This window comes from Nomascus leucogenys, chromosome 7b, assembly GCF_006542625.1.
Source record: "Nomascus leucogenys isolate Asia chromosome 7b, Asia_NLE_v1, whole genome shotgun sequence".
Lineage (NCBI taxonomy): Eukaryota > Metazoa > Chordata > Mammalia > Primates > Hylobatidae > Nomascus > Nomascus leucogenys.
The window spans coordinates 76,124,079-76,136,878 of record NC_044387.1 but is presented as its reverse complement, the minus strand read 5'-3'; positions in this window follow the sequence as shown (position 1 = coordinate 76,136,878).

The window sequence follows — 12,800 nt, the reverse complement described above, 5'->3', positions numbered from 1 at the left end:
GAGCACTACACACTATATATTCACCAGAACTCTATACCACAAATTTCATTACCAAGACCCTTCTTTTAACCACTCTATTTTTATGAATTTGAATGGCATACCCTCGATTCCACTATGACCAACTCGTACATCTTTTATGAAACAACTTCCTACCACTTACACTAGCATTTTGCATATGATATATCTCAATGCTTGTCCTAATTTCCAGCATCCCACCCTAAACATAGGAAATATGTCAGACAAAAGAATTACTTTGATAGAGTAAACAATAGAGGTTAAAATCCTCTAATTTCTAGTACTATAAGAATTTAACCTACCCCTGAGAATCCAAAATTCTCTGTGCTACCTGTCACACCACATCCTAGATTAAGGTCAGCTAAATAAGCTATTGGGCCCATACACCGAAAATGTTGGTTATACCCTTCCCATACTAATTAATCCCTTAGCTCAACTTATTATTGCCCTCACCATTTTCACAGGAACTTTTATCACAATGCTAGGCTCACACTGATTTCTCATCTGAACAGGGCTAGAAATAAACATACTAGCCCTTACCCCAATCTTAATTAAAAAAATAAATCCCTGCTCTACAGAAGCAGCCACCAAATATTTCCTTACACAAGCAACCACATCTATAATTCTCATAACAGATATCCTTTCCAATAACCTGTTCTCCGGACAATGAACAATAATAAACACTATTAATCAATTCTTATCCTTAATAATAATAGTGGCCCTAGTAATAAAATTAGGAATAGCCCCCTTTCACTTCTGAGTCTCAGAGGTAACTCAAGGAATCTCCTTGATGTCTGGTATACTTCTCCTCACATGACAAAAACTAGCTCCTATCTCGATTATGTTTGAAACTTTTCATCAACAAACAAGAACATCCTCCTGTCACAATCCTATCCATTATAGTGGGTGGTTGAGGGGGACTTAATCAAACAACTGTGTATAATCCTAGCCTACGCCTCAGTCACTCACATAGGTTGAACAATAGCAGTACTAATTTATAATCCAAACATTACCACCCTAAACCTGATTATTTACTTTATCTTAACAACTGCATTTCTAGTACTCAACCTGAGTATAAGCACCACAACCCTATCACTATCTCACACCTGAAACAAATGAGCATGGTTGACACCTGTAATTCCACTAATTCTACTATCCTTAGGAGGTTTATCCCCATTAACAGGGTACCTGCCTAAATGAATCATCATTCAAGAATTTACAAAAAACAATAGCCTTATTACCCCAGTCATTATAGCTATCATAACCTACTCAACCTGTACTTTTATATACACCTAATCTATTCCTTCTCAGTAACACTATTCCCCACATCTAACAATATGAAAATAAAATGACAATTTGAAAACACAAAACCCACACTACTCTTCCCTCCACTTGTCATCTCTTCTACCCTCCTCTTACCCATCTCTCCATTAATACTAACTATAACTTAGAAATTTCGCCATCAGAGAAATGCAAATCAAAACCACAATGAGATACCATCTCACACCAGTTAGAATGGCGATCATTAAAAAGTCAGGAAACAACAGGTGCTGGAGAGGATGTGGAGAAATAGGAACACTTTTACACTGTTGGTGGGACTGTAAACTAGTTCAACCATTGTGGAAGTCAGTGTGGCAATTCCTCAGGGATCTAGAACTAGAAATACCATTTGACCCAGCCATCCCATTACTGGGTATATACCCAAAGGACTATAAATCATGCTGCTATAAAGACACATGCACACGTATGTTTATTGCGGCACTATTCACAATAGCAAAGAGTTGGAACCAACCCAGATGTCCAACAACAATAGACTGGATTAAGAAAATGTGGCACATATACACCATGGAATACTATGCAGCCATAAAAAATGATGAGTTCATGTCCTTTGTAGGCACATGGATGAAACTGGAAACCATCATTCTCAGTAGACTATCTCAAGGACAAAAAACCAAACACTGCATGTTCTCACTCACGGGTAGGAATTGAACAATGAGAACACACGGACACAGGAAGAGGAATATCACACTCCGGGGACTGTTGTGGGGTGGGGGGAGGGGGGAGGGACAGCATTAGGAGATATACCTAATTGTAAATGACGAGTTAATGGGTGCAGCACACCAACATGGCACATGGATACATATGTAACAAACCTGCACATTGTGCACATGTACCCTAAAACTTAAAGTATAATAATAATAAAAAAATATAGAAACGTGAAAAAAAAAGAAATTTAGGTTAAATAAGACAGGGAACCTTCAAAGCCCTTAGTAAGTAAGTTACTCTTAATTTCTGTAACAGATCTAAACACTGCAAGACTCTATGCTGCATCAATTGAACGCAAATCAACCGTGTTAATTAAGCTAAGCCCTTATGAGATTGGTGGAATTCAAACCACAAATAAAATTTAGTTAATAGCTAAACACCCTAACCAACTGGCTTCAATCTACTCCCGCCACCATTGGGGGAGAAAGGCAGAGAAGCCCCAGCAGGATTGAAGCTCCTCCTTTGAATTTTCAATTCAACATGAGAAATCACCTCAGGGCTGCTAAAAAGAGGCCTTGACCTCTGTCTTTAGATTTACAGTCTAATGCTTACTCAGCCACTTTACCTTTCCCCCACTTATGTTCATCAATCGTTGATTGTTTTCAACTAACCACAAAGATATCGGAATACTATACCTGCTATGGCGCCTGAACCGGGATAGTAGGCACCGCCTTAAGCCTTCTAATTCAAGCAGAACTAGGCCAACCAGGAACTCTGTTAGGAGATGATCGGATCTACAATGTTATTGTTACCGCCCACGCATTTCGTTATAATTTTCTTTATGGTAACACCAATCATGATTGGGGCTTTTGGCAACTGGCTAGTCCCTCTGACTATTGGTTGATTCAACATGGCATTCCCCTGAATAAATAATATCAGCTTCTGACTTTTCCCCAATCTTTTCTACTCCTACTTGCGTCTTCAATAGTAGAAGCCAGTGCTGGAACCAGCTGGACAGCTTGTCCCCCTTTAGCAGGAAACCTAGCACATGCAGGAGCCTCTGTGGCTCTGACCATCTTCTCGTTCCACTTAGCAGCTGTTTTTTTCTATTTTAGGGGCCATTAATTTTATTACCACAATTATTAACATAAAACCCCCAACCATATCCCAGTATCAACACCGCTTTCCATCTGATCAGTCGTCATTATGGCAGTCCTTCTACTCCTTTCCCTCCCAGTCCTAGCCACCGGCATTACTATGCTATTAACTGACCGTAACCTCAACACTACTTCTTTTGATCCTGCTTGTGGGGGTGACCCCATCTTGTACCAACATTTATTCTGATTCTTTGGTCACCCTGAAGTCTACATCCTTATCCTACCAGGCTTCGGGATAATCTCCCACATCGTAACATATTATTCTGGAAAAAAGGAACCATTTGTGTACATGGGCATAGTATGAGCCATGATATCAATTGGCATCTTTGGATTTATCGTATGGGCTCATCATATATTTACAGTAGGAATAGACATAGACACATGAGCATACCTCACCTCCGCTACCATAATAATTGCCATCCCTACTGGCATCAAGGTCTTTAGCTGATTAGCTACCCTGCACCATGGTAACATCAGATGATCTCCCGCAATATTCTGAGCCCTAGGATTCATTTTCCTTTTCAGAGTAGGACGTTTAACCGGCATCACACTAGCTAATTCATCACTAGATATTGTCTTACACGACACATACTATGTTGTAGCCCATTTCCACTATGTTCTATCAATGGGAGCAATATTTGCCATTACAGGAGACTTTGTCCACTGATTCCCCCTATTTTCAGGTTCTACACTTAATCAGACCTACGCTAAAATCCACTTCACCAATATATTCATAGGTGTTAATTTAACCTTTTTTCCACAGCACTTCCTCAGCCTATCGGGTATGCCTCGACGTTACTCCAATTACTCTGATGCGTACGCCACATGAAATATTATCTCATCCATAGGCTCATTTATCTCACTAACAGCAGTTATACTAATAATTGTTATTATCTGAGAAGCCTTTGCTTCAAAATGAAAAGTACAATTGCACAATCATCTACTAATTTAGAGTGACTTTATGGCTGTCCACCACCTGACCACACATTCGAAGAGCCAACCTATGTGAAAACCTAAATGAGAAAGGAAGGAATCAAAACTCCAGAAACTGGTTTCAAGCCAGTCCCATAACCCCTATGACTGTCTCGATAAGATATTAGTAAAATTATTACATAACTTTGTCAAAGTTAGTTTATAGGTTACATCCTATATGTCTTAATGACTCATGCAGTTCAATTAGGACTTCAAGATGCTACATCCCCTATTATAGAAGAACTACTCACTTTCCATGACCACACTTCTCTAAATATTTTCCTAAATAGTTCGCTAGTCCTATACATTATTTCCCTAATACTCACAACAAAATTAACTCATACTAGCACCATAGATGCCCAAGAAATCGAAACTGTGTGAACTATTTTACCTGCCATTATCTTAGTTTTAATTGCCCTCCTATCCCTATGTATTCTGTAAATAACAGATGAAATTAACAACCCTACTCTTACCGTCAAAGCAATTGGCCACCAATAATATTGAAACTACGAATGTACAGACCATGAAGAATTAGGCTTCGATTCTTATATAATTCCAACAGCAGATTTAAAGCCAGGAGAACTTCAACTCCTCAAAGTTGATAACCAAACAATTCTCCCAATAGATATCCCCATCTGTATATTAATCTCATCCGAAGACATCCTGCACTCATCAACTATCCCCTCATTGGGCCTGAAAACAGATGCAATCCCTGGATGCCTAAATCAAACCACCCTAACTGCTACATGACCAGGCCTTTACTATGGACAGTACCCAGAAATTTGTGGGTTCAACCACAGTGTTATACCTATTGTCCTAGAATTAACCCCCTTAAAATGCTTTGAAACCTGAAACCTGATCCATGTTCACACTATAATATCACTGTAAAGCTATCTAGCATTAACCTTTTAAGTTAAAGACTGAGCGGATCTACACCTCTCTGCAGTGAATGCCTCAGCTAGATACTTCCACGTGATCCATTGTCATCCTGTCAATAACCGTAACTTTATTCTCCATTATTCAGTTAAAATTATTAAATTTCATTATACATCCCCTATACCAAAAATAATCAAAATTCAAAAACATAAAGCTCCCTGAGAATTAAAATGAAATAAAATCTATTTACCCCTTTTACTACCCTGACAATTTTAGGCCTATCCACAGTAGTATTAATCATTTTATTTCCCACCAAACTATTTCCAACCTCCAGTCATCTAATTAGTGACCAATTGATTTCCATTCAACAGTGACTAATTCAACTTGTACTAAAACAAATAATATTACCCATAACATTAAAGGACAAACCTGATCCTTTATACTGATCTCCCTAATTCTCATTGCCTCAACCAATCTCCCCGGGCCTCTACCCCATTAATTTACACCAACTACCCAATTATCAATAAATCTAGGTATAGCAATCCCCTTATGAGCAGGTGCAGTAATTATAGGCTTCTGCTTTAAGATGAAAACCTCTTTAGCTCACTTTTTACCACAAGGCACACCTATACCACTTATCTCTATGCTAGTGATCATTGAAACTATTAGCCTATTCATTCAACCAATGGCATTAGCTGTGCGATTAACAGCCAACATTACAGCCGGACACCTACTAATGCATTTATATCGGAGGAGCTACACTAGTACTATCAACTATCAGTCTTCCCACAGCTTCAATCGCCTTCTTTATTCTAATCCTACTGAGCATCCTCAAATTCACTGTAGCCCTTATTCAGGCCTATGTCTTTGCACTACTTGTAAGCCTTTACCTATATGACAACACATAATGTCCCACCAAAGACATGCCTACCATATAGTCAAACCCAGCCCCTGACCACTAACAGGAGCTCTCCCAGCTCTCCTAATAACATCTGGCCTGGCCATGTGACTTCACTTTATCACCCTTTTAACTCCAGGCCTACTAACCAACACACTAACTATATATACCAGTGATGACATGACATTATCTGAAAAAGTACATTTCAAGGCCCCCACACATCAATCGTCCAAAAAGGCCTCCGATATAGAATAATTCTATTCATTATCTCAGAAGTATTCTTTTTTGCTGGTTTCTTCTGGGCATTCTACCACTCTAGTCTAGCCCCAACTCCAGAGTTAGGGGGACATTGACGCCCAACAGGCATTTTTCCCCTCAACCCTTTAGAAGTCCCACTCCTGAATACATCTGTATTACTTGCTTCAGGAGTTTCAACTACTTGGGCTCACCACAGCCTGATAGAAAGTAGTAGAAAGCAGATACTTCAAGCACTGTCCATCACAATTACCTTAGGAATTTACTTGACCCTTCTACAAGTCTCAGAATATTTCGAGGCCCCGTTTACTATCTGTGATGGAATCTACAGCTCAACATCCTTCATAGCCACAGGCTTTCATGGACTTCACGTTATTATTGGATCAACATTTCTCACTATCTGCCTCCTCTGCCAATTAAAATTCCACTTTACATCCAACCACCACTTTGGCTTTGAAGCTGCCGCCTGATATGGACACTTCATAGATGTAGTATGACTATTCTTATACGTCTCTATCTACTGATGAGGATCCTACTCTTTTAGTATAAGCAGTACCATTGAATTCTCATCAATTAGTTTCGATATTATCTGAAAGAGAGTAATCAACTTGACATTAGCCCTAGTAACCCACACCTTACTGGCCCTCTTACTACTAATAAAAGCACTTTGGCTCCCAAAACTTAATATTTATACAGAAAAATCCAACCCCTATGAATGTGGATTTGACCCAATAACCTCTGCCCGCCTCCCCTTTTCCATAATATTCTTCCTAGGAGCCATCACATTCTTCCTCTTCGACTTAGAGATTGCTGTACTACTACCCCTGCCATGAGCCCTTCAACCAACCAACCTGACACTAATAATCAGCACAGCCCTTGTATTAGTTACCATTTCAATCCTAGGCTTGACTTATGAATGAGCCCCAAAAGTGTTAGACTGAGTGAATTGGTAAATAGTTTAAGTCAAAATAAATGATTTTGACTCATTAGATTATGATAGACCATATTTACCAAATGACCTCTATTAATATCATTATTATATTAGCATACACCATATCACTGCTAGGAGTATTAGTCTATCAGTCCCATCTAATATCATCCCTATTATGCCTAGAAGGCATCAATCAATATATATCATAAATAATCTTATAACTTTAAATATACATTTCACCCTAGCATCCATAATACCCATTATCCTCCTAGTATTTGCTGCCTGCGAAGCTGCAGTGGACCTTGCCTTACTAGTTTCAATCTCCAACACATATGGCCTAGATTACATACAAAAATATAAGTTTACTTCAATGCTAAAAATTATTACTCCAACAATTATACTGTTATCAATGATATGATTCTCTAAAAATTCTATAATCTGAATCAACATGGTTATCCACAGCCTACTCATCAGCCTCATCAGCTTACTATTTTTTAACCAATTGAACGATAACTCATCCAACTTCTCATGAATCTTTTCTGACCTGCTGACATCACCCCTTCTAATCTTAACAGCCTGACTACTGCCTCTTATAATTCTAGCAAGCCAATACCACCTGTCCAATGAATCACCCCCATGAAAAAATTCTATATTTCTATATTGATTTCTCTACAGACGTTTTTAATCATAGCATTCACCGCCACAGACTAATCATATTTTATATCCTCTTTGAAGCCACACTGGTTCCTACCCTAATTATCATCACCCACTGAGACAACCAACCAGAATGCCTCAATGCAAGATCACACTTCTTATTTTACACACTAGTAGGATCCCTTCCTTTATTTGCAACACTTGTTTATACTCAAAATACCTCAGGTTCACTAAATATGCTAGTAATAATATTTACTATCCAAGAGCTAGTAACCTCCTGATCCAATAATCTTATATCACTAGCATGTATCATGGCCTTCATAGTAAGAATACCTCTATATGGACTTCACCTATCACTCCCCAGAGCCCATGTAGAAGCCCCTATTGCCAACTCAGTAGTACTTGCAGCAGTACTCCTAAAGCTAGGCAGTTACCACATAATATGGCTTACTCTTAACCTCAAACCCTAACAGAACATATAGCCTACTCTTTCCTCATGTTGTCCCTCTGAGGAATAGTTATGACAAACTCTATTTGTCTACGACAAACCGATCTAAAATCACTTATTGCCTACTCCTCCATAAGCCACATAACACTTGTTATTATGGCTATCCTCATTCAGGATATAGCCATATCCTGATATATGTTATTATATATATATAATAACACATAACACTTGTTATGACTATCCTCATTCAGGATATGACCTGACAACAAGGACACAAATCTCCCAGTTAAGGCATTTCCTCTGAATCCAGTACTCTCTGCTCTCAGTCCTAAACGCTGTGTCCTCAGGGCCGTCTTTCTATTTACCATATGCCAGAAAAAGAGCACAAAGAGGGAATGATAAAATGACAAACTGTGTTTTCCTTTAGAGACCTTTTCCCTAGAAATGGTTCATTAACCAAACAGAGAAACCAATCCACAAAAACCATCCTGAGGTTTTGAATGTTTAACATCCTCGGGGCAGGACTGGGCCACACTGCCCCCTGGAGGTGGTTTGTGGGCATTGTGCAGACTCTGTATCACTGAAATAAAAGGCACAATGTGTTTGAGATACACGGAAACTTCCTGAGTCACATCCTTTGATTTGGAAGATTTTTTTTTTTTCTTTTTCTCAAGTTTCTTTTTTGGAGTAACAGAAGGAGAAAGCATATGAATTCCTGATATTAATTGAGGGAATTAGAAGCTTTCCCCTAGAATTCAGAGTAAGCATAGAGCTCTGGCTGACACAGAAATCTTACAGAATAGAACGGGAACACTGTTAAACTGGAACGTAGATATGTTTTGATTAGGGGTCACTTGTTGTAATAAGGTGTCTGAAAGGTTTTTCATAATGCTGGCACATAAATGCCTAGAATATATTAAAAGGAGGAAGGGAGAGAGGGAGGGAGGGAGGAAGAGAAAATCACAGTACAAAGGGCCAGTCTGAGATGCAAGGTATGGATATTGTGGGCGTTATTTGTTTCAGATTTAAAGTTAGACAACACCTACGCATCCTAACCAACACCCTATCCAGCCTGCTCCCTCACTTTTATTGATACCTGTCCCACCTCAGCATCTTTTACCCCAGTTTCCAGGATCTGGATGGTATGGGAGGGAGATAAATGATAAAGGAAAGGACTGTGTCCGACAGCTCCAAGGTGGGAAAAGAATCTGAGAGCTGGTGGGAGAAAAGCAGAAAGAGTTATTCTGTAAGAGAGAAAATTCCTGGAGGGACTCAATCTAAAGAAGGCAGCAAATGGGTGGGGAGCAAATAGGTGGTGAGGATCAGCCCTCTAGAGGTGTCAGCCCAGAACCATGGCAAAAGCCATGGCTGCCGCAGCAGAGGAAGGGCAAAGCTGCAGACAGTGTCTCACTCACATGTACAGATTATGTGTTAGGTAGCCCTTTTACAAGGGAAAACAGAAAGAATTAGCACTGAGCTCAGGAGAGGATCCCAGAAAGAGAAGGACTAATTTTTCTGCATACCACATACTGGCTCAGACTATCTAGATATGGGGTTCTACTGTAAATAGAATCTGTTTACTCTCAATAGCAAGTGAAAAAAGAGAAATTTAAGTTTACAAATAATGCTTTTGTAAAAGTTATTTTCCTTCCTTCTTCCTTTTTTCCCTTATTGCTTTCTTGCTTGCTTTCTTTCTCTTTCTTCTTTCTTTTCTTTCTCCTTTCTTTTTCTTGCTCTTTCTTTCTTTCTTTCTTTCTTTCTTTCTTTCTTTCTTTCTTTCTTTCTTTCTCTTTTTCTTTCTTTTCTTCTTTCTCTTTTTTGAGGCAGGGTCTCACCCTGTCACGCAGGCTGAAGCACAATGGCATGATCACGGCATACTGCAGCCTTGGTATTGATCCTGGCTCAATTGATCCTCCCACCTCAGCCTCTCAAGTAGCTAGGACTACAAGGATGCACCATCACACCTGGCTAATTTTTGTAATTTTTGCAGAGATGGGGTCTCACTATGTTGCCCAGGCTGGATAAATTATTTTCTTTCAAATTGTTGGCAAAACATTTTAGTATAACAAAAACACTCTTGCTCTTCTTTAATGTTATTTAAAATTTCAGAAAAATCTAAACACAGAGCAATGATAATTATAAAAGAAAACATTATTTTAATATTTAAAAATATTTCATTTTCACTCCAATCAGGAAACAGTTGAGGGGACGGGTGCAGTGGCTCACGCCTGCAATCCCAGCACTTTGGGAGGCTGAAGCGGGCAGATCACCTGAGGCCAGGAGTTTGAGACCAGCCTGTCTAACATGGTGAAACCTTGCCTCTACTAAATATACAAAAATTAGCCTGACGTGGTAGCACAGGCCTTAATCCTGGCTACTCGGGAGGCTGAGGCAGGAGAATTACTTGGACCCGGGAGGCAGAGGTTGCAGTGAGCCAAGATCCCGCCACTGCACTCCAGCCTCAGTGACAGAGCCAGACTTTGTCTCAAAAAAAATAAATAAATAAAAATAAATAAGGAAACAATTGAGGAATAAATTTGAGTTAGTTGCTTATTGTAATATTAATATATTCAATCTAGGTATATTTGAAGACATAGCACACTTTTGGCATTAAACTTGTTACACTGTTATATTTTCATAGCCCAAAGTGTGTCCAGAATTCGTTCCTTCTGGTGGGCTTGCCGTGAGTGTTACAGTTGTTAAAGATGGTGTGTCGGGAGTTTGTTCCTTCAGATGTTCAGATGTATTTAGAGTTTATTCCCTCCGGTGGATTCGTGGTCCCGCTGACTTCAGGAGTGAAGCTGCAGACCTTCGCAGTGAGTGTTACAGCTCTGAAAGGTCGCATGTCCAGAGTTATTTGTTCCTCCTGGTGGGTTCATGGTCTCACTGACTTCAGGAGTGAAGCCGGAGACCTTCACAGTGAGTGTTACAGTTCATAAAGGTAGGGCGGACCCAAAGAGTGAGCAGCAGCAAGATTTATTATGAAGAGCAAAAGAACAAAGCTCCTGCAGCAGTGGAAGGGGACCCCAGCGGGTTGCCGCTGCTGGCTCCAGCGGCCAGCTTTTATTCCCTTATTTATCCCTGCCCACATCCTGCTGACTGGTCCATTTTTACAGCATGCTGATTGGTCTGTTTTTACAGAGTGCTGATTGGTGCATTTATAAAGCTTTAGCTAGACACAGAGCGCTGATTGGTGTGTTTACAATCCTTTAGCTAGACAGAAAATTTCTCCAAGTCTCCACCCCACCCAGAAGCCCAGCTGGCTCCACCTCTCAAAAGCACAGAGGGACAAGCCTTACAGCTGAATATTGATAAAATTGGAAGAATTTGGGTAAAATATAAATATATTCACATATTTGGGAATAAACTGAGATAGGTTTTACCTTTAATTTTTCCAAACTGATTTTCTAAAAATTACTTTGGTTACCAAAATTTGTATTAAATTAGAAAAACTCCTCTTACAGTAATTTTCACCAAAACAAAACAAAACAAGCAATAGGTTTTTTTAAAAATGAGGTTCACAAGCCGAGGGTTCCAGATTAAACATTTCAAGATATCCTAACACACACACGTAAAACAAATAATTAACCTTGGAAAAAGTCTAGCCTTAAAAAATATATACATATGTCTAGATAGATAGATAGATAGATAGATAGATAGATAGATAGATAGATAAATGGGTGCTTGTTTTTAACTAAAATACTATTCAAATATGAGGGATACATTATGGTGTTGCTCAGCAGTTTTGACGTGAATCACACCGGTCAAATTGAATGTCATCCTTGGCAATACGTATAAGCCTGGACTTATCATAAGCCTCATAAAATATTCAGAGGATTTGTTTTTTGATTTGTTTGTTTTGTTTCAACTGCTATATTCAGATATCCAAAGAAAAGTTTTAAAAAATAAAGTGAAAGGAAAAAAGAAAAGGGATAGAGTGAGACAATCTGAATGCTGAATGATAGAATTGCAGTGTCCATTTCAAAGCATCCCTTAATACCAGCAGTCTCCCCATTTACTCATTTCACTCATTCATCAATTATCAAGTGTCTATCATGGACCAGGACCTATTCTAAGCTTTGGTGATATATTCAACAAAACAATGACCCTGTTCTTACTATTTTTGTTGAAAGACACAGAAAATTTTAAACAAAACAAATAAACTACTAAATATATAATATCCTACTGTAATAAGTGCTTAAAGAAAAATGATGTAGGGTAGGCCAGGCGCGGTGGCTCACGCTTGTAATCCCAGCACTTTGGGAGGCCGAGGCGGGCGGATCACGAGGTCAGGAGATCGAGACCACGGTGAAACCCCGTCTCTACTAAAAATACAAAAAAAATTAGCCGGGTGTGGTGGCGGGCGCCTGTAGTCCCAGCTACTCGGGAGGCTAAGGCAGGAGAATGGTGTGAACCCGGGAGGCGGAGCTTGCAGTGAGCCAAGATGGTGCCACTGCACTCCAGCGTGGGCGACAGAGCGAGACTCCGTCTCAAAAAAAAAAAAAAAAAAAAATGATGTAGGGTAATGGAATAGAGAGGTGTGGGAAGGGTTGGGATAGAATCTGGCAACGTGGGCATCTCTGATGTGGTGACTTCAGAGGAGAGATC